This window comes from Gossypium arboreum, chromosome 13 (genome assembly GCF_025698485.1).
Source record: "Gossypium arboreum isolate Shixiya-1 chromosome 13, ASM2569848v2, whole genome shotgun sequence".
Lineage (NCBI taxonomy): Eukaryota > Viridiplantae > Streptophyta > Magnoliopsida > Malvales > Malvaceae > Gossypium > Gossypium arboreum.
This window is the reverse complement of record NC_069082.1, coordinates 13,408,334-13,430,591: the sequence shown is the minus strand read 5'-3', so window position 1 is coordinate 13,430,591 and position 22,258 is coordinate 13,408,334. Positions and strand designations below refer to the sequence as shown.

Sequence of the window (22,258 nt, the reverse complement as noted above, 5' to 3'; positions counted from 1 at the left end):
CGAGATCTAAGACATGCCATTTCCTCATGCTCCATAAGAAGTATGCGTCGTGAGTATTAACGGCTCCAGTGCTCTCTCATCGCCCTGTTAAAGTGTGGGTAAGTAGTACGTGAATGTATCGTAGGGCTGGGGAGAGAGCTAATGCCTTCGAACGACTGGGACCATAGGCTCCTACTGTAGGTGAGAGATCTTCCCAACAGGATGAGGGTGAATAATGAATCTGACGGTGAGCTTGGGGAAAATCGTTAGCCTCCATAAATTCGTCGGTATAAAGTTCCAAGGCCACGCGGAACTCTAGGACACTTAGTTGACGCACTAGACTGCCAAGTCAGAACTAAATGGTGCCTGGGTCATCGAACTCTGCCATGACTATCTGGAGGTGGAATGTTGAGCACAGTTCCAAAGTTAGCTCTATATAATTCGACTCTACGATGTCGAAGAAATGGTCCCATGGAGGGGTAGTGTGAATGGCTCAAACTAAGTTAGCTAGGTGGACCTACTCTAATGCGGCCTAATCGATGCACTGGCCCACACCAAGGGGCCGGCACGTAGAATCTAAAACAACTCCTCCTGAGGTCTTGGTGGGAATTGGAGAAAAGGATAGCGCACCTCAGTGGTCGCACTCAAGGAGGTTGCATCTGACCCCTTTCTCTTTTTAGAAGTTGGGACTGCAGACTTTTTACCATGATTATTTGCCATGTGTTCCTGAAAGAAAGCAAGGAAACATCACTGAAGATGCACTAAGTCATAAGATGATAGAATCAAATGACAAAAAGAATGTATGCACACTCAAGTATGCTGAATACCTGTAGTAACAATAGTGACAAAAATATTGAAATAATATGGATAAATCATGACATAGTGAAAAAAACTCAACAGTTAAATAAACTAAACACCTAAACACCCAAATAAACTAATAACATCAACAGTTAACCTGGAATCATGACGTTTAGAAACATAGTAACAAGCTATGTGAATCACAATGTTCATGAATCAGTACTCATCTTGAAATCAAGTCGTGAAAATAAGTAAAGGAAAATCAGTGATAAAAAATAAAATAGAAAACAAAGAATGAATTAGAGAGTTATTAAAAATAATAAAGGGAAGAAAATGAGGGAACCGGTGATGTTTGGTGTAGGAGGGACGATGGTAGTGCTGTTAACGGCGACGAACGATGGTGGTGAACTCGTCGTGGGCATGTAATGGTGGCTGAGTAGTTGGGGTTGGTGGCCGGAGTTGAGTTAGGTGTGAGTGGAAACTTGTGTGAAGGAAGGGGAGGGGGAATAGATTGCTGGTGGCTCGTCGGGGAGTGGTGGCCGGGGTAAGGGGGTATGAATTGTAGGCTTAAATAGGGATGGGGAAATTTTAGGGTTAGGGTTTTCAATTAAAAAAGGGGCCATGGTCGTGCAGGCCCCATTTTGGGCCATACAGCCGTGGCCCACGCCTGTGCGCCTCACTCTTAGGCTGTGTTTTTAGTGAAATTTGAGTCAGTATCACACGTAGCCTTTTAGACACGCTTGTGTATCTAGGCCGTATGGCCCACACGATCGCATCGCACGACCATGTACTCTTTCGTTCGCTTCTCCCACGCCTGTGTAAGTTCCAACACATCCGGGTCTTAATTTGTGCTTGTGGTCTGATGATTTAAGTCAGTGTCACCCACAGTTTGTGGACATGCCAGTGTGCCACATGGCCGCATCGCACGGCCATGTGCTGGCTGGTTTGCTATGCCCACGCTCATGTCAAACTCTCTATGCCCGTGTTCTGTAGTCAGCATTGCCCAAGGCTTTTGGACATGGTCTTAGTGATTTAACGCATTTCGTGCCTCTACCAATTTTTAGGAAATTGGAGTGTAGTTTCAACAGGGTCTGCGACACACTCGTGTCCCTCAGCCGTGTGGTTCGCACGGCTGTGGCTAGTAATTGTAGCCTGTGTGTCACTTTGACTTAGGAAAATGTTTTTCCTATTTTAACATGGCCATGGACACGCCCGTGTGTCCAGGCCATGTTAGCCACTGTCGAATGTCAACACTAAGGTTTTAAAAGTTTTTCATGACTCAAGGCATGCCCATGTCTCCAACCCGTGGTGAGCACACGACCTAGGACACACCCGTGTGTCAGGCCGGGTGTGTCAAAAATACCTGTAGTTAAACTATGAAAAATGAAAGAAAAATAAACTTATTTAGTGGGGTTAGTACTCGGGTTGCCTCCCGAGGAGTGCTTATTTAAAGTTTAAGCTCGACTTTACCTTGTAGGCATATTTAGGCAAGTTCGCGGAGCCGTAGCTCCTCTCTATCATCTTTAAAATCCTCACCGTTATAAAGTTTAAGATGATGTCCGTTTACCTTGAAAGTGCCTTGGGTTGGATGACTTATCTCTACTGTGCCATATGGAAAAACGATTTGGACAGCGAAAGGACCTGACCATCATGATTTTAGCTTCCCAGAAAACAATTTGAGCCTTGAGTTGTATAGTAGTATAAGATCTTTAGCTTCAAATTGCTTGTCTCGCTTTAAATGAGCATCATGGCGGCGCTTCGTTACTTCCTTGTATAATCATGAGTTCTTATATGCATTAGCTCGTCATTCATCTAACTAGTTCAGCTGCATCAATCTCTTCTCACCTGCGAGTTTGGGATCAAAGTTTAGGAATTTTATAGCCCAAAATGCTTTATGCTTTAATTCGAATGGTAGATGAAAACTTTTCCCATAAACAAGTTTGTAAAGAGATGCTCTTATGGGGGTCTTAAAAGCAGTTCTATAGGCCCATAAAGCATCATCTACTTTCATTGCCCAATCCTTCTTATTTGACTCTACAGTCTTTTCTAGGATACATTTAAGCTCTCGGTTTGCTACTTCGACTTGTCCACTAGTTTGAGGATGGTAAGGAGTAGCTGTTCTGTGGTAAAATCCATATTTCTTATGGGTTTTATCAAATTAAGCATTACAAAAATGGGTACCCCTATCACTGATAATTGCTCTAGGTGTTCCAAATCGAGAGAAAAGTTTCTTAAGGAACCTCACCACCACTCTAGCATCATTAGTAGGTAAAGCTTGGGCTTCCACCCATTTGGACATATAATCAATGATTACTAAGATGTATTTATTCCCAAATGAGCTAGGGAATGGACCCATAAAATCAATACCCCATACATCAAATATTTCACATGAAAGCATGTACGTTTGAGGCATTTCGTCATGTTTGGAGATATTACCTGTTCGTTGGCATTTATCACAAGAAGTAACATACCTGCTGGCATCTTTGAATAGTGTGAGCCAATAAAAACCTGATTCGAGCATTTTATGTACAGTCCTAGTCCCACTGTAATGTCCTCCAGTCGGTCCTGAGTGGCAATGTTCCAAGATTTTAATTGCTTCTGACTTCGTAACACATCTTCTAATGACTTGATCTGCACATATACGGAAAAGAAAAGGATCTTCCCAAAAGTAGTTTTCACATTAGTAAAGAATCGTTTCTTTTGCTGATGTGTCAACCCTTTTGGTGTAACGTTAGTAGCTAAATAAAGCAAAGAGTTGTTCTTCAAGGAATGAGTCATTTATCTTATGTTCATCAAGCTCCTTAAGATGTGGATTTTCTAATCTGGACAGATGATCTGCTGCAAGATTTTCTGCTCCCTTCTTATCTTGAATTTCTAAATCGAATTCTTGCAACAATAAAATTCATCTTATTAGTCGGGGTTTTGGATCTGTTTTAGTAAGGAGGTATTGAAGAGTTGAATGGTCAGTGTAAATGAAAACTTTAGATAATATTAAATATGGTCTAAATTTATCAAATGTAAAACCATAGCCAACAATTCTTTCTCAGTCGTCGTATAATTTTCTTGTGCGGCTGTCAATGTCTTATTAGCATAATAGATCAGTTGAAAATGCTTATCTTTTTGCTATATAAGAACTGCACCTACTGCAAAATCACTCGCATCACACATTAGTTCAAAAGGTAAATTCCAATCAGGTGCAACTACAATTGGAGCATTAATTAATTTATCCTTAAGAGTATTAAATGCTTCTAAACATTGCTGATTGAAATCGAAAGACACATCTTTTTCTAGTAAATTTGTTAAAGGCTTATCTATTTTAGAAAAATCCTTAGTAAATCTTCTATAAAATCCAGCATGTCCTAAAAAGCTTCGAATAGCCTTAACTGAACTAGGGGGAGGTAGTTACTCAATGGTTTCAATTTTCGCTTTGTCAACCTCGACTCCTTTACTAGAAATTTTGTGGCCTAACACAATCCCTTCACGAACCATGAAGTGACATTTTTCCCAATTCAGTACAAGGTTCGTTTCCTCACATCTCATTAGAACTCGTTTTAAATTTTTAAGGCAAAGATGAAAAGAGTTACCGAATACCGAGAATTCATCCATAAATACCTCCATAATGTCTTCTACGAGTTCATCAAAAATGGCCAACATGCATTGCTAAAAAGTAGCTGGAGCATTACATAATCCAAAAGGCATTCATCTATAAGCAAACGTACCGTATGGACATGTAAATGTCATTTTCTCTTGGTCTTCAGGAGCTATTGGGATTTGGAAGTAACCAGAGAGTCCATTTCGGAAGCAATAATACATATGCGCAGATAATTTTTCCAACATCTGATTAATGAATGGTAACGGAAAGTGACCTTTTCTCGTGGCATCGTTCAACTTCCTATAGTCAATGCAAACTCTCCAACCTGTTACTGTTCTTGTTGGGATTAATTCATTCTTCTCGTTGGCTACAACAGTCATGCCTCCCTTCTTAGAAACAACCTGCACCGGGCTTACCCAAGAACTGTCAAAAATAGGATAAATGACTCCAGCATCTAGAAGTTTAATTACCTCAGCTTTAACAACTTCTTTCATGTTGGGGTTCAGTCGTCTTTGAGGCTTGCACACACGGTTTATATTCATCCTTCATTAAAATTTTGTGGGTGCAAAAGGAAGCGCTGATCCCTTTAATGTCAGAAATTTTCCAAGCTATGGCCCTTTTAAGTTCTCTTAATACTTGGAGTAACTCTTCTTCTCCTTGGGTTACAAGTTAGAAGCAATAATCACTGGTCATATAGAATTATCTCTAAGGAATGCGTATTCCAGGTGATTTGGCAATTGCTTTAGTTCCAATTTGAGAGGTTCTTCGATAGAGGGTTTTGCTTAAGTTCATCGTTAACCTTAATACCCTCATATTTTGCTTGTCTTGGAGAAGGTTCATTAGTTTGTATCTTCCCTAACTCAGTGGTAGTGTCATCTTCCCCCTTTTCTTGAAAGAGACACAGCTCCAACGTATCCTTAGGAGCAATTTCCTAAAAAGAATCTTGAACAGAATGATCAATAGAATCAATAAAATAACAGGAATCATCTTACTCTCTAGAGAATCGCATGGCATCATAGATTTTAAAGGTAATCTCTTCATCACCAATCCTGAGCACAAGTTTACCATCACCCACATCAATAACAGCTTTAGCAGTGGCTAAAAAGGGACACCCTAAGATTAAAGGTACCTCAACGTCCTCATCCATGTCAAGCACAACAAAATCAACAGGGAATATAAACTTATCAAATTTTACAAGCACATCCTCAATAATACCCCTAGGATATTTAACAGATCTATCAGCTAATTGGATACTCATCTTAGTGGGTTTCGGTTCCCAAGACCAAGTTGCTTGAACATTTTATAAGGCATCAAATAAATACTTGCACCTAAATCAGCTAATGCCTTTTCGACATTTAAACTAATGATACGTGATATTCGTGATAGGTTATAAAGATTTATAATTAATCATTCTTGAAACTAACTATTATCACGATGATGGCAAGTGTACCTATCGAATAGTAGTATAGCTTTAGCAAGACCGGATTGTCAAACCCAAATGAACCAAGAGTACTAGTAATTACTTTCTTTTTATTTCTAGCCTAAAAATTAAGGGATTTGTTTATCTAAACTACTTAACTAAACTAAGGGTGCACAGAGGGAAAATTGGGAAAAGCTTTTGGGAAAACTCGATTGATTAAGACAATACCCAAGGAAAAATCCACCTAGACTTCACTTGTTATTTGACTATGAATCAGACGATTTATTCATTTGACTTGATCAGTAGAAATCCCTAAGTTATATTATTATCACTCTCTCGAGACTAATAATGTCTAACCCTAGGTTGATTAATTGAAATATCTTTCTAATTAACACCTAGTGTTGCATTAACTCGATCTATGGACTCTCTTATTAGGTTTCACCCTAATCCAGCAAAATCTTGTCACCCTATCTCTAGGCGTGAAATCAACTCCGCTTAATTACGATAAATTTACTCTTAGACAGGGTCTTTTCCTCCTCTGAATAAGAGCAATAACTTGAATCAATATCTTGAAATATTAAAACAATAATTAAGAACAAGTCAAATATTTATCATACAATTCAGATAATAATAACAAGATCCGTCTTAGGTTTCATTCTCCTTAGGTATTTGGGGGGTTTAGTTCATACTTATGAAAGAAAACATCTCGAAAGAATAAAGATAACAAAATATAAAAAAAACCCAAAACCCCTGAATGAAAATTGAAGGGAGATCTTCAGTCTTGACGATGAATTCGGCTTTTGAGATGGATCAATCGGCTTCCCTTGAGTAGTTCCTTGCCTCCTGCTCCATGTGTTTCTTCTAAGTGCCTCCTCAGGTATTTAAATAGGCTTCAGAATGCCTAAGAGCCCTCAAAAGTGGCCTTTTTCGAATATGACTATACTTGGGAGTGACACGCCCGTGTGCGATTACTCCAGCCTGTGGTCAAGGTTGTTGAATAGGCACGGGCGTTTAGTCTACTCGTGTAAGTCGTGCTTCGATCCTGCCAAATGTACATAGTCATGTGATAGCCTGCGTGAGGAAGTCCAGGCCGTGTTGATTTCCCACGTGGGTCCATTTTCTCCGTTTTCGGCCCGTTTCTCACTTTTTTTACTCTCATATACTCACTTAAGTATAAAACATGAAATTAAAGAATTAGGAGCATCGGATTCACCAAATCTAAGGAGAAATCATCCAGAAATGTGATAAGCATGGGATAAAAATATGTATAAATTACGGTTTATCAAATACCCCCACACTTAAGCCTTTGCTTGTCCTCAAGCAAAATCCTTAACTTATAATCAAAATAAATTCTTCTCAATTTATAATCCCTATCAATAATATCTCAAAAAAATCCATAAGTATTTATACATTGAAAATTCAACTAAAAGTACATCAAAGTTTCAAACATTCCAAGTTGAGCATTTTATCACGAAAACATAGGTGTCTCCCCTCATCTAAGTGATTACCTTTGATCAAAATATCATAGAGTTTAACATCCTCACTAAAGATTCGCTCAAATCACTCAAGGTGTTTAAGGACATCAAATAAAGTACTCATTAGTCAATATGAAAAGTTATTACCATAGGATTGCTTGAAAATCAAATCTCCACCACCATATTGAAATGATACATCAATCAAAAAGGTCTTTAGAGGGTTGTAATGTGGCTTTGGTTAAGGGATGTGGTCACAAGCTGAAAGAAAAGGTTAGAATCAAGATTGAATTGAAAAATTACCTAGCTAGAAAAATAACTAGTCATCAGTTGAATACAAGTGAGCTTCTTCTCAGAATATGGAATTAATACTTTAAGCTCAAAAACGACGAATTACTATTACTAAATATGTATATAATTATTATTTTTTATTTTTTTAAGAACAAGTAAAATAACATAGAACTTATTTATTGAAACAAAGAATAAGACATAACTAAGCAATAAATTCAAATCAAATCTCGAAAAAAATAGGGATCAAATTAGGGGATTTCAACAATAATGGGTTATGGGTTAACATTGAGGGTAAATCAATTAATGGCTTGTTAGGTTCAAAGGGGTTTACTAAGGGTTAATAATGAAGGTGGGCTTTTATGGAGTGAGTGAGTTAAACCTAAGTGCCTTTATCATCTTGACATATCAATTCAAATGGTGTGGTCTTGATATGCATAATCAAGCAAGTTCTAGAATAACAAATCAAACTGACGCACTCATAATAAAAGTGAGCATGAAAGAAATAAAATATCGTCTAAAAGGCTCAAGATCTCACAAAAATTATGGCTATTTGATGTTTAAACTTGTGAATTTCAACTCAAGGTAATACCTAAACTTAGGAAAATAACCTAAAAGTTTTTAATTCTTCAAAAATCAACTTATCATGCTTGATTCCCTAATGTCTTAAAGTTTAAATAATCAATGCATAAATGCCTATGTTTTGATTCAAGACATATCAATAAAAATTATAAATTAATTAAAATTCATTCTAATAGTGATATGAGTGATTCACATGAGAATAAGACAAAATTTAGGGATTTCTAATAATGATATAGAAGACCCCCTACACTTAAGATGTACATTGCTCTCAATGTACAAAGATAGATATATTGAAAAATATAGATATATCATCATAAGATAGGGAAAGAAGTGAAACATCCTGAATGATGAATGAACTCCTTGAACTGGAGTTATGGAGAATAATCGGCCAAGGCAATGATGAGAGTGGAGGAGGATACTACGGTGGTGATAGAGGTTGGGTTTCACAACCATACTGTCCAGCAAAGACGTTATCGTGGTGGTCGGGTAGGATTTGACAGTCATGGAGAACCTTTTCCAATGGAGTTGCAAGTTCCTAAGTAATAGTGAGCTTTGGAGCTCCTTATAATTATGATAGAATAAGGAACTTTTTAGGAAATATAAAGAAGCATAATTACTCGTCAAGAAATAACCGAATAAAAATTATAAAATCTCAAGATAAAATAGTATTAAAAGGAAATAAAAAGTAATTTCAAAATATAAAGAGAAAGATAAAATAAATAATAGGTATTTATAAAGAAATTGGGGCACACGGCCGTGGGGTATGCCCATGTGCCCTCATTTCAGCCCGTGCGTTTCGTGGTTTTCGAAATTGGGCGCCTTGGTGCACATGGCCATGTTGCACGACTGTGTCATTCTTCGTTCGCTTCTCCTACGCCCGTGTATGCAGGCACACGCCCTTGTTATTTTGACATTCTCGACCATGATCGGTGGGCACAGTCGTGTCGCACATCCGTATTAATTTGGCAGGATTTCCCACGGCCATGTCATAAGCCTGTGGCAACTTATTAGATCCCATGTTGGGGAAACATTTTTGCTCTGTTTTCACACGACCATATCGCACGGCCGTGTTACCTCCCGTGGTATGTGTACGGCCTATAGAACGCCCGTGTGCCAGGCTGTGTGGTTCTGGAAATCTTGTGTTCAGTGGACTCAATTAGTAATTAGATGTTAAAAACTAAAATTTTAAAGAGGTTAACATCTTTAGTGCTCGGGTTGCCTCTCGAGAAGCACTTATTTATAGTCTAAGCTCGACTTACCTTTCTGGTGCATGGTCATGGTGGTGCGAGGAGTTTACACTCATCATCCCTACTATCAATTTTATCAATATAAGGTTTAAGACGAGTACTGTTTACCTTAAAGGTGTCGAATTTGGGATAAATTACCTCGACTATACCATACGAGAAAATATTGAGTACCGTAAGAGGGATTGCTCCGTTAGGTTTAGAAGTGGCAATACGAGGGTCTATTGCATCTAGTAGTACTTTGTCTCCAACCTTAAGTTGATTTGGTGCGACATTGAGCTCGTCATGGCGTGGTTTTGGTTTATCGTGTATCCTCAGTTTATGTGTCTGTCATTCATCTAATTCCTCGATTTGTAGCCTTCGTTCTTCATAGATAGGTCCTTTGTTATTGCTTGAACATGGCTCATGTAGGTTCTTCGAACTCATTTCCTGTAAAGTAGGTTGCACCACCTGGTCAGTTTTAGTAGAATGATTTATACAACCATATTCAATTTTTGATGTGTTACTCGTATTACGAGCTTGAAGGGTGATTATTTTGTCTCCCACACAAAGAGTGAGTTCACCTGTGCCAACATCAATTATTGTTTTAGTGGTTGTAAAAAAGGGCCTCCCTAAAATTAAAGGAACGTTACTATCTTCCTCTATGTCTAGAACAACCAAATCAACTGGGAATATAAATTTGTCAATTTTAACGAGTACATCTTCAATAATTCCTCTAGGAAATCTGATTGTTTTATCGGCTAATTGAATACTCATCCTAGTTTGTTTAGGTTTTCCAAGACCTAGTTGCTTAAACATTTTGTAAGGCATAACATTGATACTAGCCCGTAAATCAGCCAAAGCATTATTAACATCTAGGCTACCAATTAAACAGGGAATCATAAAACTCCCTGGATCTTTTAATTTGTTGGCCAGCTTATTCTTTAGTATGGCTGAGCAAACTGCATTTAGCATCACATGCGACGCCTCATCTAACTTTCGCTTATTTGTTAAAAGCTCCTTTAGGAATTTGACTACGTTTGGCATCTGCGAAAGAGCTTCAATAAACGGTAAGTTAATATGTAACTTCTTTAATAATTTAAGGAATTTACCAAATTGTTCATATGTGCAGTCTTTCCTTGTCACGTTGAGGTATGGCACACGAGGTTTGTACTCTTTACTTACCGATTTCTGGTCATTGTGGTCCACCTCACCTTTACCTTTACTTACCACAATTTCTTGCCTCGATTCTAGTTCAGGTGCAACTAACCCTTCCTCATCTTGAATGGTAATTACATTAAGTTGCTCCTTTGGGTTAGATTCAGTGTTACTCGGCAAGCTACCTTGTGGTCGTTCATATATCAATTTAGCGAGCTGACCTATCTGAGTTTTGAGCCCTTGGATCGACGCTTGTTGATTTTTAAGTGCTGTCTTGCTATTTTGGAAACGAGTTTATGACACCGAGATGAATTTTGTTAGCATTTCCTCAAGGTTCAGCTTTTTGTCTTGCTGGTAAGGTTGTTGTTGGAAGCCTGAAAGTGTTGGTGGTCTCTGATTCCCTTAGCCTCCTCATGAGAAATTTGGGTGGTTCCTCCGTCCTGTATTGTAAGTATTACTATAAGGATTATTTTGAGATCGAGGATTATTACCATGTAATTTAACTGCTCATTCTCCATGTTGTGGCAATAGGGTGGGTATTTTGAATTGCTTGATCCACTTCCACTTGCTTCACACTAATTACTGGGTGAACCTGTGAAGAACCAAGAAAATCATCAATTTTTCTATTCAAAAGTTCTACCTGATTAGAGAGCATAGTGACCGAATCGACGTTAAAAATGTCGGCTGTTTTCGTTGGCTTTTTCCTCATGACTTGGCATTGATAATTATTCAGTGACATTTCGTCTATAAATTCATAAGCATCCTCAGGTGTCTTATTATTGATAGTTTCACCAGCAGCTGCGTCAATCATCTGTCTAGTCAAAGGATTCAGGCCATTGTAAAATGTTTGAACCTGTAGCCAGAGTGGTAACCCATGGTGAGGGCATCTTTGCAAAAGGTCCTTGTATCTCTCCCATGCATCGTGGAGTGTTCTAAATCCATCTGTACTAAAGAAGAGAAATCATTACGTAATTTAGCCGTTTTAGCCGGCAAAAAATATTTTAATAAAAACTTTTCAGTAATTTGTTCCCAAGTAGTGATTGACCCTCGTGGTAACGAGTTCAACCACTGTTTAGCTTTGTTCCTCAATGAAAAAGGGAATAACCGAAGGCAAATAGCATCATCAGAAACACCATTGATATTAAAAGTGTCGCAAAATTCTAAGAAATTCACCAAAATGAGCGTTTGGGCCCTCGTCCTGCTAACCATCAAACTAAACAAACTGTTGGATCATTTGAATAATGTTAGGTTTCAGTTCAAAATTATTCGCGGCAACAGCAGGCCTAACTATGCTCGATTCAGTTCCTGTTAAAGAAGGTTTAACATAATCATACATAGTACGCGGAGCAGGATTCTGATTTATTAGATCAGCGGCAATCGCAGGAGGTAGCGGATTTTCTTGGATTTCAGCCATCTCTTCGGTTGTGGTTGAAGTATCGTCCTCTTACTCTTCCCCTGTGTATCGTAAGTTTCGCCTTATTTCTCTTCGATTTCTGTGAACTGTACGATCGTTCTCACTGTCAAACAATAATGGTTCCGATGAGTTTCTTCTAGTCATACACTATAAAAACCTGCCAGGAACGAATAAAAGAAAAAATTAGAAAAGAAAAAAATAAATATTTAAATTGCAAATAAAGTAAAATGGCTAAAGTAATAAAAATCGAGTGTTCCTAATATCTTAGTTCTCCGGCAACGGTGCCAAAAACTTGATACGTGATATTCGTGATAGGTTTTAAAGATTTATAATTAATCGTTCTTGAAACTAACTATTATCACGATGAAGGCAACTGTACCTATCGAACAGTAGTATAGCTTTAGCAAGACCGGATTGTCAAACCCAAAGGGACCAAGAGTACTAGTAATTACTTTCTTTTTATTATCTAGCCTAAAAATTAAGGGATTTGTTTATCTAAACTACTTAACTAAACTAAGGGTGCACAGAGGGAAAATTGGGAAAAGCTTTTGGGAAAACTCGATTGATTAAGACAATACCCAAGGAAAAATCCACCTAGACTTCACTTGTTATTTGACTCTGAATCAGACGATTTATTCATTTGACTTGATCTATAGAAATCTCTAAGTTATATTATTATCTCTCTCTCGGGACTAATAACGTCTAACCCTAGGTTGATTAATTGAAATCTCTTTCTAATTAACACCTAGTGTTACATTAACTCGACCTATGGACTCCCTTATTAGGTTTCATCCTAATCCGGCAAAATCTTGTCACCCTATCTCTAGGCATACAATCAACTCCACTTAATTATGACAAATTTACTCTTAGTCAGGGTTTTTTCCTCCTCTGAATAACAACAATAACTTGAATCAATATCCTGGAATATTAAAACAAGAATTAAGAACACATAATTAAAAACAAGTCAAATATTTATCATACAATTCAGATAATAATAATAAGATCTGTATTAGGTTTTATTCCCTTTAGGTATTTAGGGGGTTTAGTTCAAACTTATGAAAGAAAACAGCTTGAAAGAATAAAGATAACAAAACATAAAGAAAACCCAAAACCCCTGAGTGGAAATTGAAGGGAGATCTTCAGTCTTGACGATGAATCCAGCTTTTGAGATGATTCAATCGGCTTCCCTTGAGTAATTCCTTGCCTCCTACTCCATGTGTCTCTTCTAAGTGCCTCCTCAAGTATTTAAATAGGCTTCAGAATGCCTAAGAGCCCTCAAAAGTGGCCTTTTACGAATAGGACTATACTTGGGCTTGGCAGGGACACGCTACTATGACACGCCCGTGTGCGATTACTCCAGCCCATGGTCAAGGCTGTTGAATAGGCACGGGCATGTAGTTTACCCGTGTAAGTCATGCTTCGATCCTGCCAAATAGACACGGCTGTGTGACACGTCCATGTGAGGAAGTCCAGGTTGTGTTGATTTCCCACGTGGGTCTATTTTTTTCGTTTTTAGCCTGTTTCTCACTTTTTTTACTCTCCTATGCTCACCTAAGTATAAAACACGAAATTAAAGAATTAGGAGCATCGAATTCACCAAATCTAAGGAGAAATCATCCATAAATGTGCTAAGAATGGGATAAAAATATGTATAAATTACAGTTTATCAACTACCAATTAAGCAGGGAATAGTACAACTTCCTGGATCTTTCAGTTTGGTTGGCAGTTTATTTTAGAGTATGGCTGAGCACTCTTCGTTGAATTCTATTATAGACAACTCTTCAAACTTTTTTTTATTTGTTAGAAGCTCTTTAAAAAAATTTGCATATGTAGGCATCTGGGAGATAGCTTCAACAAAAGGTAAGTTAGTATGCAACTGTTTAAAAAGTTCAAGAAATTTTCTGAATTGTGCATTCATGCGGTCTTTCTTCAACTTTGTTGGATATGGGATTGGTGGTTTATATTCCTTCAGTACTAGTTTTTCACTGATTTTGGGTTTAACCTCCTTATCCTCTTTCCTATCAGCTTCTTGTGGCAGCTTCTTTTCAGATTCAATTAACACTTTCCCACTCCTTAGGGTAACTACTTTCACGTGCTCTTTTGGGCTAGGTTCGGTGTTACTAGGCAGGCTCCCTTGTGGTCTCTCTGAAATAATCTTTGCCAGCTGTCCTATTTGATTCTCGAGCTCTTAAATTGATGCTTGTTGATTTTTAAGTGCAGTTTCAGTGTTTTGAAAACGGGTTTCCGCCACTGAAATAAACTTTGTCATCATCTCTTCAAGGTTTAGCTTTTTATCTTGCTGATAAGGTTGTTGTTGGAAGCATGGAGGGGGTGTGGTCCCTGATTTCCTTGGCCTCCCCATGAAAAGTTTGGGTGGTTCCTCCAACCTGCGTTGTAAGTGTTACTGTAAGGATTATTTTGAGGTCGAGGATTATTACCCATATAATTTATTTGTTTGTTCTCTATGTTGGGGCTGAAGGGTAAATATTCTGAATTGCCCATTCCACCTCCACTCGTGTCGCACTGCATCACTAGATATACTTGCGTAGAACCACATAGACCGTCAATCTTTTTATTCAAGAGTTCTACCTGGTTTGATAGCATGGTGACTACATCTAGGTTGAAAACACCGACTGATTTCGTTGGCTTTGTTCTCATGACTTGCCACTGATAGTTATTCAGTGACATCTCCTCTATAAATTCATAAGCCTCTTCAGGTGTTTCTTCATTTATGGTTCCATCGACAGCTACATCAATTAACTAGCTAGTTGAGGGGTTCAAACCGTTGTAAAAAGTTTGAACCTGTAGCCATAAAGGTAACCCATGGTGAGGGCACCTTCTCAATAAGTCCTTATACCTCTCCCATGTATCGTAAAGAGTTTCTAAATCCATCTGCACAAAAGAAGAGATATCATTCCTCAACTTTTCCGTTTTAGTTGGCGGAAAATACTTTAGTAAAAACTTTTCTGTCATTTATTCCTAAGTACTGATGGAACCTCGCGGTAATGAGTTCAACCATTGTTTAGCTTTGTTCCTTAATGAAAAGGGAAATAACCAAAGATGAATGACATCATCTTAAATGCCATTTATTTTGAAAGTATCACAGACCTCTAAGAAGTTGGCCAAATGAGTATTTAGGTCTTCATCCTGCAAACCATCAAACTGAACAAACTGTTGAATTATTTGTATAGTGTTAGGTTTTAGTTCAAAATTATTTGTAGCAATTGCAGGTCTAACAATACTCGATTTAACCCCCGCTAAATTAGGCTTAGCATAGTTGTACATCGTACGAGGAGCAGGATTCTGATTCACAGGATTTGCGGCAACCAAAAGAGGCAGCGAATTATTTTGATTTTCAGCCATCTCCTCGGTATTATTGGTGTCGAACTCATGCTCTTCCTCTATATACTGTAGACTTCATCTTATTTCTCTACGATTTCTACGAGCTGTGTTCTCAATTTTGCTGTCAAAAAGTAGAGGTCCTGACGGGTTTCTTCTAGTCATAAACTATAAAAACCTGCCAGAAGCAAATAAAAGAAAAATTAGTAATTAAAATAAAAACAAAATTAAATTACAATAACAATAAAAATGGATAAAGTAATAAAAATTAAGCGTTCCTAATATCTTAGTCCCCGGCAACGGCACCAAAAACTTGATGGTCGTTAAACTGACTAAAAATTTGACTAAGGCAAGCGCACCTATCGAACAGTAGTATAGTTATGGTGAGAAGAGAAATATCGTATCTACAAGGACTAAAAGTACTAGTAATTACTATCTTTTTATTATCTAGCCTAAGAATTAAAGGGATGTTTTTAAACTAAAATTAACTATTTAATTAAGTAAGAACACGACAGAAATAAAAGTTGGAAAATACTTTTGGAAAACTGATGGAGAAGACAATACCCAAGGAAGAATCCACCTAGACTTCATCTACTACTTCTGAACTAGGCGATTTATTCACTTGACTTACTCAGTAGAAATCCCTAGTTTATGTTAATATCTCTCTCGATATTAAAAACAACTAACTCTAGGTTGATTAATTGAAATATCTGTCTAATTAAAATCCCTATTGTCGCATTAACTCGATCTATGGATTCCCTTATTAGATTTGACTCTAATTCGGCAGATTTATGTCGTCCTACCTCTAGGATTGCAATCAACTCTGCTTAATTATGAAAGATCTACTCTTAAACAGGGACTTTTGCTCCACTGAATAAGCATATCAAAACCTGAATTAATATCCTGAAATATTAAAGCAAGGATTAAAACTCATAGTTAAGAATAAGAACAAGTATTTATCATATAATTCAAAAGATAATAAGATTCGTCTTAGGTTTCATCTTCCCTAGGTATTTAGGGAATTTAGTTCATAATGATAGAGGAAAAAATCTCAAAATTGGGAAAACAACAAAACATAAAGAAACCCAAAAACTTCAGTAGAAATTGAATGGAGATCTTCAGTCTTGAAGTCAATCCTACTTCCGAGCTGATTCCAATGGCTGTCTTCGAGTATTTTCTGCCTTCTACTTCTTGTCCACCCCCTCTCCCTTGATCCTCTTCTAGGGTGTTTATATAGACTTTGGAATGCCCAAAATAGCACAAAATTAGCCTTTTTCGAATAGAATTAGACTTGGGCTTGACAGGGACACAGTCATATTCCACGCCCGTGTGATGGTGCTCATGCCGTGTGCAATTCTGATATGGTTTTAAGTCGACACGGCCATGACATATTGGCGTGTGGTCTACCCGTGTGTCTAACACGGGCTTGTGGATTACCCGTGTTGAAGTGTTTGGGCTGTGTGTAGCACTGAAATAAACTTATTTTGTCCCTTTTTGGCCTTTTTCTTACACTTTTCGCTTTCCTACCCTCATATGGATATAAAACATGAAATTAAAGGATTAGGAGCATCAAATTCACTAAATCTTATGATAATTCATCCAAAAATATGCCAAGCACGGGATTAAAATATGTTATTATTGAGGTTTATCAATAATTGTGAATGGTTTTTTATTTGATTGATAGTTAATTATGAAATGTTGATTGTATAAGTTATAAGTTTGGTAATGCTCTGTAACCCTATTCCGACATCGGATACGGGTTAGGGGTGTTACATTACAAGTCATGTTTTGTGAGCTCTTTAATAAGTATTTTGTACGAGCTCCTCTGTGAGCCTACGTGATAAGTATTATATGTAAGCTCCTCTACGAGCTTATATGTTGGATGGATTGGTATACCAAAGGATTTTAAGTACTCACCTATAAGTTTTCTATGATTTTGGGTGTTGAGGCCTTGAAACACGTGGAGAGATAAGGGAATGTCAACTTATGCTCCATTCAAGGGGAAATGTTGGTGTACAAGACAGTGTATAGATTCACGCTACACTTATGGGACATGTTAAGGACTCTTTGAGTCATTCTAAGGCACTATAAAGAGGTCCGCATATCGAACAAAGATAAGATAAGTGTGTTAAGACAAATGCGGGATCATGTTTTATGTTTCTCATCCATTTTGATAAGACAAGTATGTGAGCATGTTTCATGCTATATATAGGCTCTATTTTCAAACAAGAACAAGATAAGTTCTTCAGTATGATTTTAAGTAATTACATGTGAAACTATTTTCAAATTTATGTTCTTGCAACCTTTACCGCGAACCCAGCATACGACATGATTCTTCAAACTAAGCCTTCTTTCTATTTTAAACATGGTGTTTTTAAGTATACACTAATGCACTCGGTGTATTCACTGAGTTTTCAATGAACTTAGTCATTCCTCTCTAACTTCGCAAATAAGTAGGTCGCGAATGGCATATGCCACGTGAATGGTTTAAGCAAGGTTAAACCCAAAATTGATAACAATGAACCTTGGAAAGAAGTGATGTGCTTTTTGTTTGGATTAGACTTGTTTGAATATTGCCACAATTATTAGACCTAATTTCTTTTTGTTCTACTTTCAATTTCTTTTTGTTTTTGCAACTAAGCACTATAATATTTGCCTATCTCATATAACATGAATAAAGTTTATGTTTCAGTAACCTACCTTTCATGCATGCCATGATATTATTTTTAATTTTGTCAAAAATTTCTTACACTTTGATGCAAACCAATTTTAATGTGAAGTGTCCATGCATGCGACCCTTTTATGTTTGCAACCCCAAAAATTATCTGCGTACCCCTATTAGCGACAGTCTTAGCGAACCCAGTTAAAATGTGCAACCCTATGTATTATTCACACCCAATTAAAGTATGAAAGCCCATGCATGGATGAATCATTTCTTGCGAAGTCTACGAAACCATAATGCATGTTGTGAACTTAGGTACCATACGAACTATTGACATTTAGCGAACCTATAAAGAGTGTTAGTATGCAAACCTGTATTATTGTATGCAAACCAATGTTGTTGTATGATTCTAAATTACTTATACTTATTTACTTATCTTTATTACAAACCTTGAAGTTTTGTTATTTAATTGTATGTGAACCCTTCCCCTTTTCACGTTGGTGTTATGTGTTTGCATATTTGATATTCTATGCATATTGTTATGACATTTCGCTGCAATGAGAAAACTTAGAAAAACTTTCATGTAGTGAATTTGTGGTGTGTTGGAGGTTAGGTTGGGAGTTAACAGGAGTTACTTTGGTGGTTAATGTAGAATGAGTTTGGGGTGTTACATTTACTTACATCAAAGTATATAAGTCACGTATACATAATCCATCATTCATTCAAGATTCATCACAAGTGAATAAATCCATAAACAGATTTAGGATCTATTCTACTTGGGTCCTATCTGATGTATTGTTAGTCTAGTTAGTCACATCTCCTTCAATGCCCAAGACAAAGCTTATCTCCAATTGGACTTCATAGATGGAATATTTGTCTTCCAATTGATGTGCTTATTTCTGATTAGACTAAAGACATGTTTAGGTTCATCTACTAATATAACTTATCTTTCCATATTACAATCCAAACATGTAATAACACTTAGTATTAGTTAAAAAATAAACAACCAGTGAGCTAATATTTGTTTCTATTTTGTTTTGTATGAAAAAACCATTTAGAACAATATACAAAATATATTAAGTTAATTTGTGAATAATTTTTTTAACCAATCAATTCAAAAAAATTACAAGTGTACATAGATAAAAATACTACATTTAGGGCATTAGATTCAACATAACTGTATAGAAAGCATGGGCCCAAAAAGATCGAGGCGACTTTGCATCTGAAAGAAAACATTTGACTCTTTCAATCAATGTTCAATTCATTCTCTTAGCCAACCCATTCAATCATAAAGTCTTTGGTGGTGTCTTTTGATGTCTGATTCCTTGAAACCGATAGTAAACATCAAATGGTCTTTTGAACTCACCACCTTTATTAGTACGAATGCACTTTAACTTCTTCCTAAGCTCTCTCTCAATTATAACTTGAAATTGCTTAAACACATCAACTACATGGTCCTTTCTTTCCAAAGCATAAACCTAAAGCTTCCTTAAACAATCATTAATGAAAGTCACAAAGTAAAATGCACCACTATGTGATCCAACCTTCAACACACCACAAACATCAAAATGAACCAACTCTAGCAAATCTGACTTTCTCAAAGGAGGATGACGCTTAAACAAAATTCTTCTATACTTTCCAGCTATGCAATTAACACAATTCTTTAGTTTAACATTCTTCAAACTCGGAAGTTGATATTGAACCCCTTCTCACTCATGTGACTATGTTGAGCCATCATCTTCTATTGCATTTAGCATGCCTCAAGAACTTAAAGCCTACATCAAATAAAATTTCAAACTTTTCTTCCCTTAACCGCAAGCAAGGAGCTTCTAGTCAATTTCTATTGCCCCTCACAAAGATGTTGGATCTGGTGCCATGAGGGTAGTATATTCGTTTGTAAACATGTAAATTTTTTGAACAAATTGGTTAATAAAAAAATTCAATGATTATATTAATATACTTCGTATAATTGTCCTCATATGGTTTTCGCATGTAAAACAAAATAGAAGAAATGTTGCTTATTGGTAGCCTAATGGTTAAACTAATAATAAGCAATATTGCATGGTCAGATCGTAATACAGAAAGACAACTTATATTATTAGATGACCTAAACATGTCCTTAGCCTAATCAAAAATGAAAAAACTAATTGAAAAAGTAATATGTTGTATATCAAGTCCAATTAGTGAGTTTTTTTGTCTTAGGCATCAGAGCGGAGGACACCCAGAAGATAGAGGCATAGATGTGATTGATTGGACTAACAGTACATTGAATTGGACCAAAAAAGGAATAAATCTTGAATTTGTTTATGGATTTATTCACTTGTGACATTCATAGTGTATCATACCTAAATCCTGAGTTGATAATGGACTATGTATGTTTGACTTGTACACTTTGATGCAAGTAGAAGCCTTAGTTCAAATAAATAAGGAACCAAAAGCCGGTTCGTTCGGTGTACAACTTCTGTAGTATGTAGTGTCATTCACAACAATGGAATTCATAGCCTGAGACATGGTTAATGATATCCTTTCAATGATATTACTGGTTCATGAAAAATAAATTTGGTTATCATCTTTGTGATGGATGCCTTGATCACTATTTGATAGTGATTGACTTTTCATGAAGGAAGATGTAATGGTTATTATGAGATAAAATAGGACGATATTGGGAGAATGAATATTATCCCAAAAAGATTAAGGATATCCTATAAGGGTAACACACTTATGACAAGGTCATACGATGAACACTGATTAGGTTACTTTCATAATGGTATGTTGTTGGGTAGAGCTCAGTCACGATACTATAGTGGAATGACTTCGTGACTAAATGAGTTTAGAATTAATAGGCGAAAAGCTAGAACTTAATTATAAATCATTTTAACTTTAATTGCATATGTCCAATAGGTCCCTCTGCTAGCTCGTTGAAACCAAAAATAAATTGCATATTGAATCAAATGAGCAGAAAATAAATAGAAATGGAGAAATAAAAAAAACATTTGGAAATGGTTAAGGTTTTCTCCAAAATAAAAAAGAAAATGGATAAATGAAATCACTTGGAAATGAATATGGTTTTCTCCAAAATGAAAATGACCTGAAAAATAAATTTATGTTTTTCAAATTAAATGAAGTCCAAAAATGGAAATTAACCATTTGGTCATAGTGAACTATTGAATGTGGAAATATTAAATATATTTTATAATAGATTCTTTTACGATAAAATCATCATGATTTAACGAAATTATAATCGATTTGAGAAAATTATTTAATTGAAAATATATTGAAGTTTATTTTTAGGAAATAGAAAAGCAAATATTGGGCTGGATCAAATGTAAAGTATTTGGTTAAAAGCTCAAGAATATAAGATGTGAAGAACTCCTTCCATGACGTAACATAAAACGAAGCACCAATATATATCACCCAACTAGTCTCATCGTATGCTAGGTTGATCAAATTCTCATCACAAAGGACTAACAGATCATTAATAGTAGCGACAGCAACACATTCAGGTTTCTCATTATTTCTTCTCTGTTGTTTATCACCATTGCCTTTATTCTCTCTTTTCCTCTTGTAGCAATACTTTTTGATATGGCCTTTATTATCGCAATAATGACACTCAAGATTCTTGTATCTTAATCTCGATTTTCTTCGACTTTTATCTCTTCCTTTTTAACCTTTATATTTGCTTCGTCCCTTATTTTTGGCAACCAGAACCTAGAATTATGGTGAATAACCTTGAGACCTTCTTCTCAGTTCTTCATTCAACGCACCATTATTAGCAATTTCCAAGGTCATAGTACCTTTTGAAGTAACATTAATAACTGATACTCAAAACATTTCCCAATAGTCTGATAGAGTAGAAAGCAACCAAAGCCTCATAATCTCATTATCAAATTTAATTCCCATACCAAGTAGTTGAGTAAAAAACCTTGAAACTCATTCAAGTGGTTGACTATAGAATTCCCTTTCTTGTAAATCAACATCATCATTCTCTTAAGCATGAGCAACTTATTATTGTTGGACTCTGAAGCGTACAAGTTTTCAATCTTATTCCATAATGTGCCCACATGTCTCTTGATCAATGTGCTTATAGACATTATCTTCAATTTCCAAATAAAATTGTGCACCTATTGATGCTGAAATTCCCACTCTTTATCAATTTTCAACTTAGGTTTTTGAATAACAAGAGCAAGAAGGTGCAAAGCCTTCACTGGAACATGCTATACCCGACCCGATCACCAGATTCGAGTACCAGATCATTTAAAGAACTGATCAACTTAATTATATTCCTAAATCAATTTTTTTTTACATTTTCAAGCGTTTAGATTACACTTTAA

The 22,258-nt window shown here is 36.4% G+C and overlaps 2 non-coding genes across 2 annotated transcripts; both read left to right on the top strand.

Annotated features, from left to right (window-relative positions):
* The first annotated feature begins 11,381 nt into the window (after window positions 1–11,381).
* On the top strand, window positions 11,382–11,487 carry LOC128287758 (small nucleolar RNA R71). Its single transcript, XR_008278460.1, has one exon. It is a non-coding gene; the product is annotated as a small nucleolar RNA R71 (small nucleolar RNA).
* A 3,257-nt stretch (window positions 11,488–14,744) lies between these two features.
* On the top strand, window positions 14,745–14,851 carry LOC128287336 (small nucleolar RNA R71). Its single transcript, XR_008278036.1, has one exon. It is a non-coding gene; the product is annotated as a small nucleolar RNA R71 (small nucleolar RNA).
* Window positions 14,852–22,258: the final 7,407 nt, after the last annotated feature.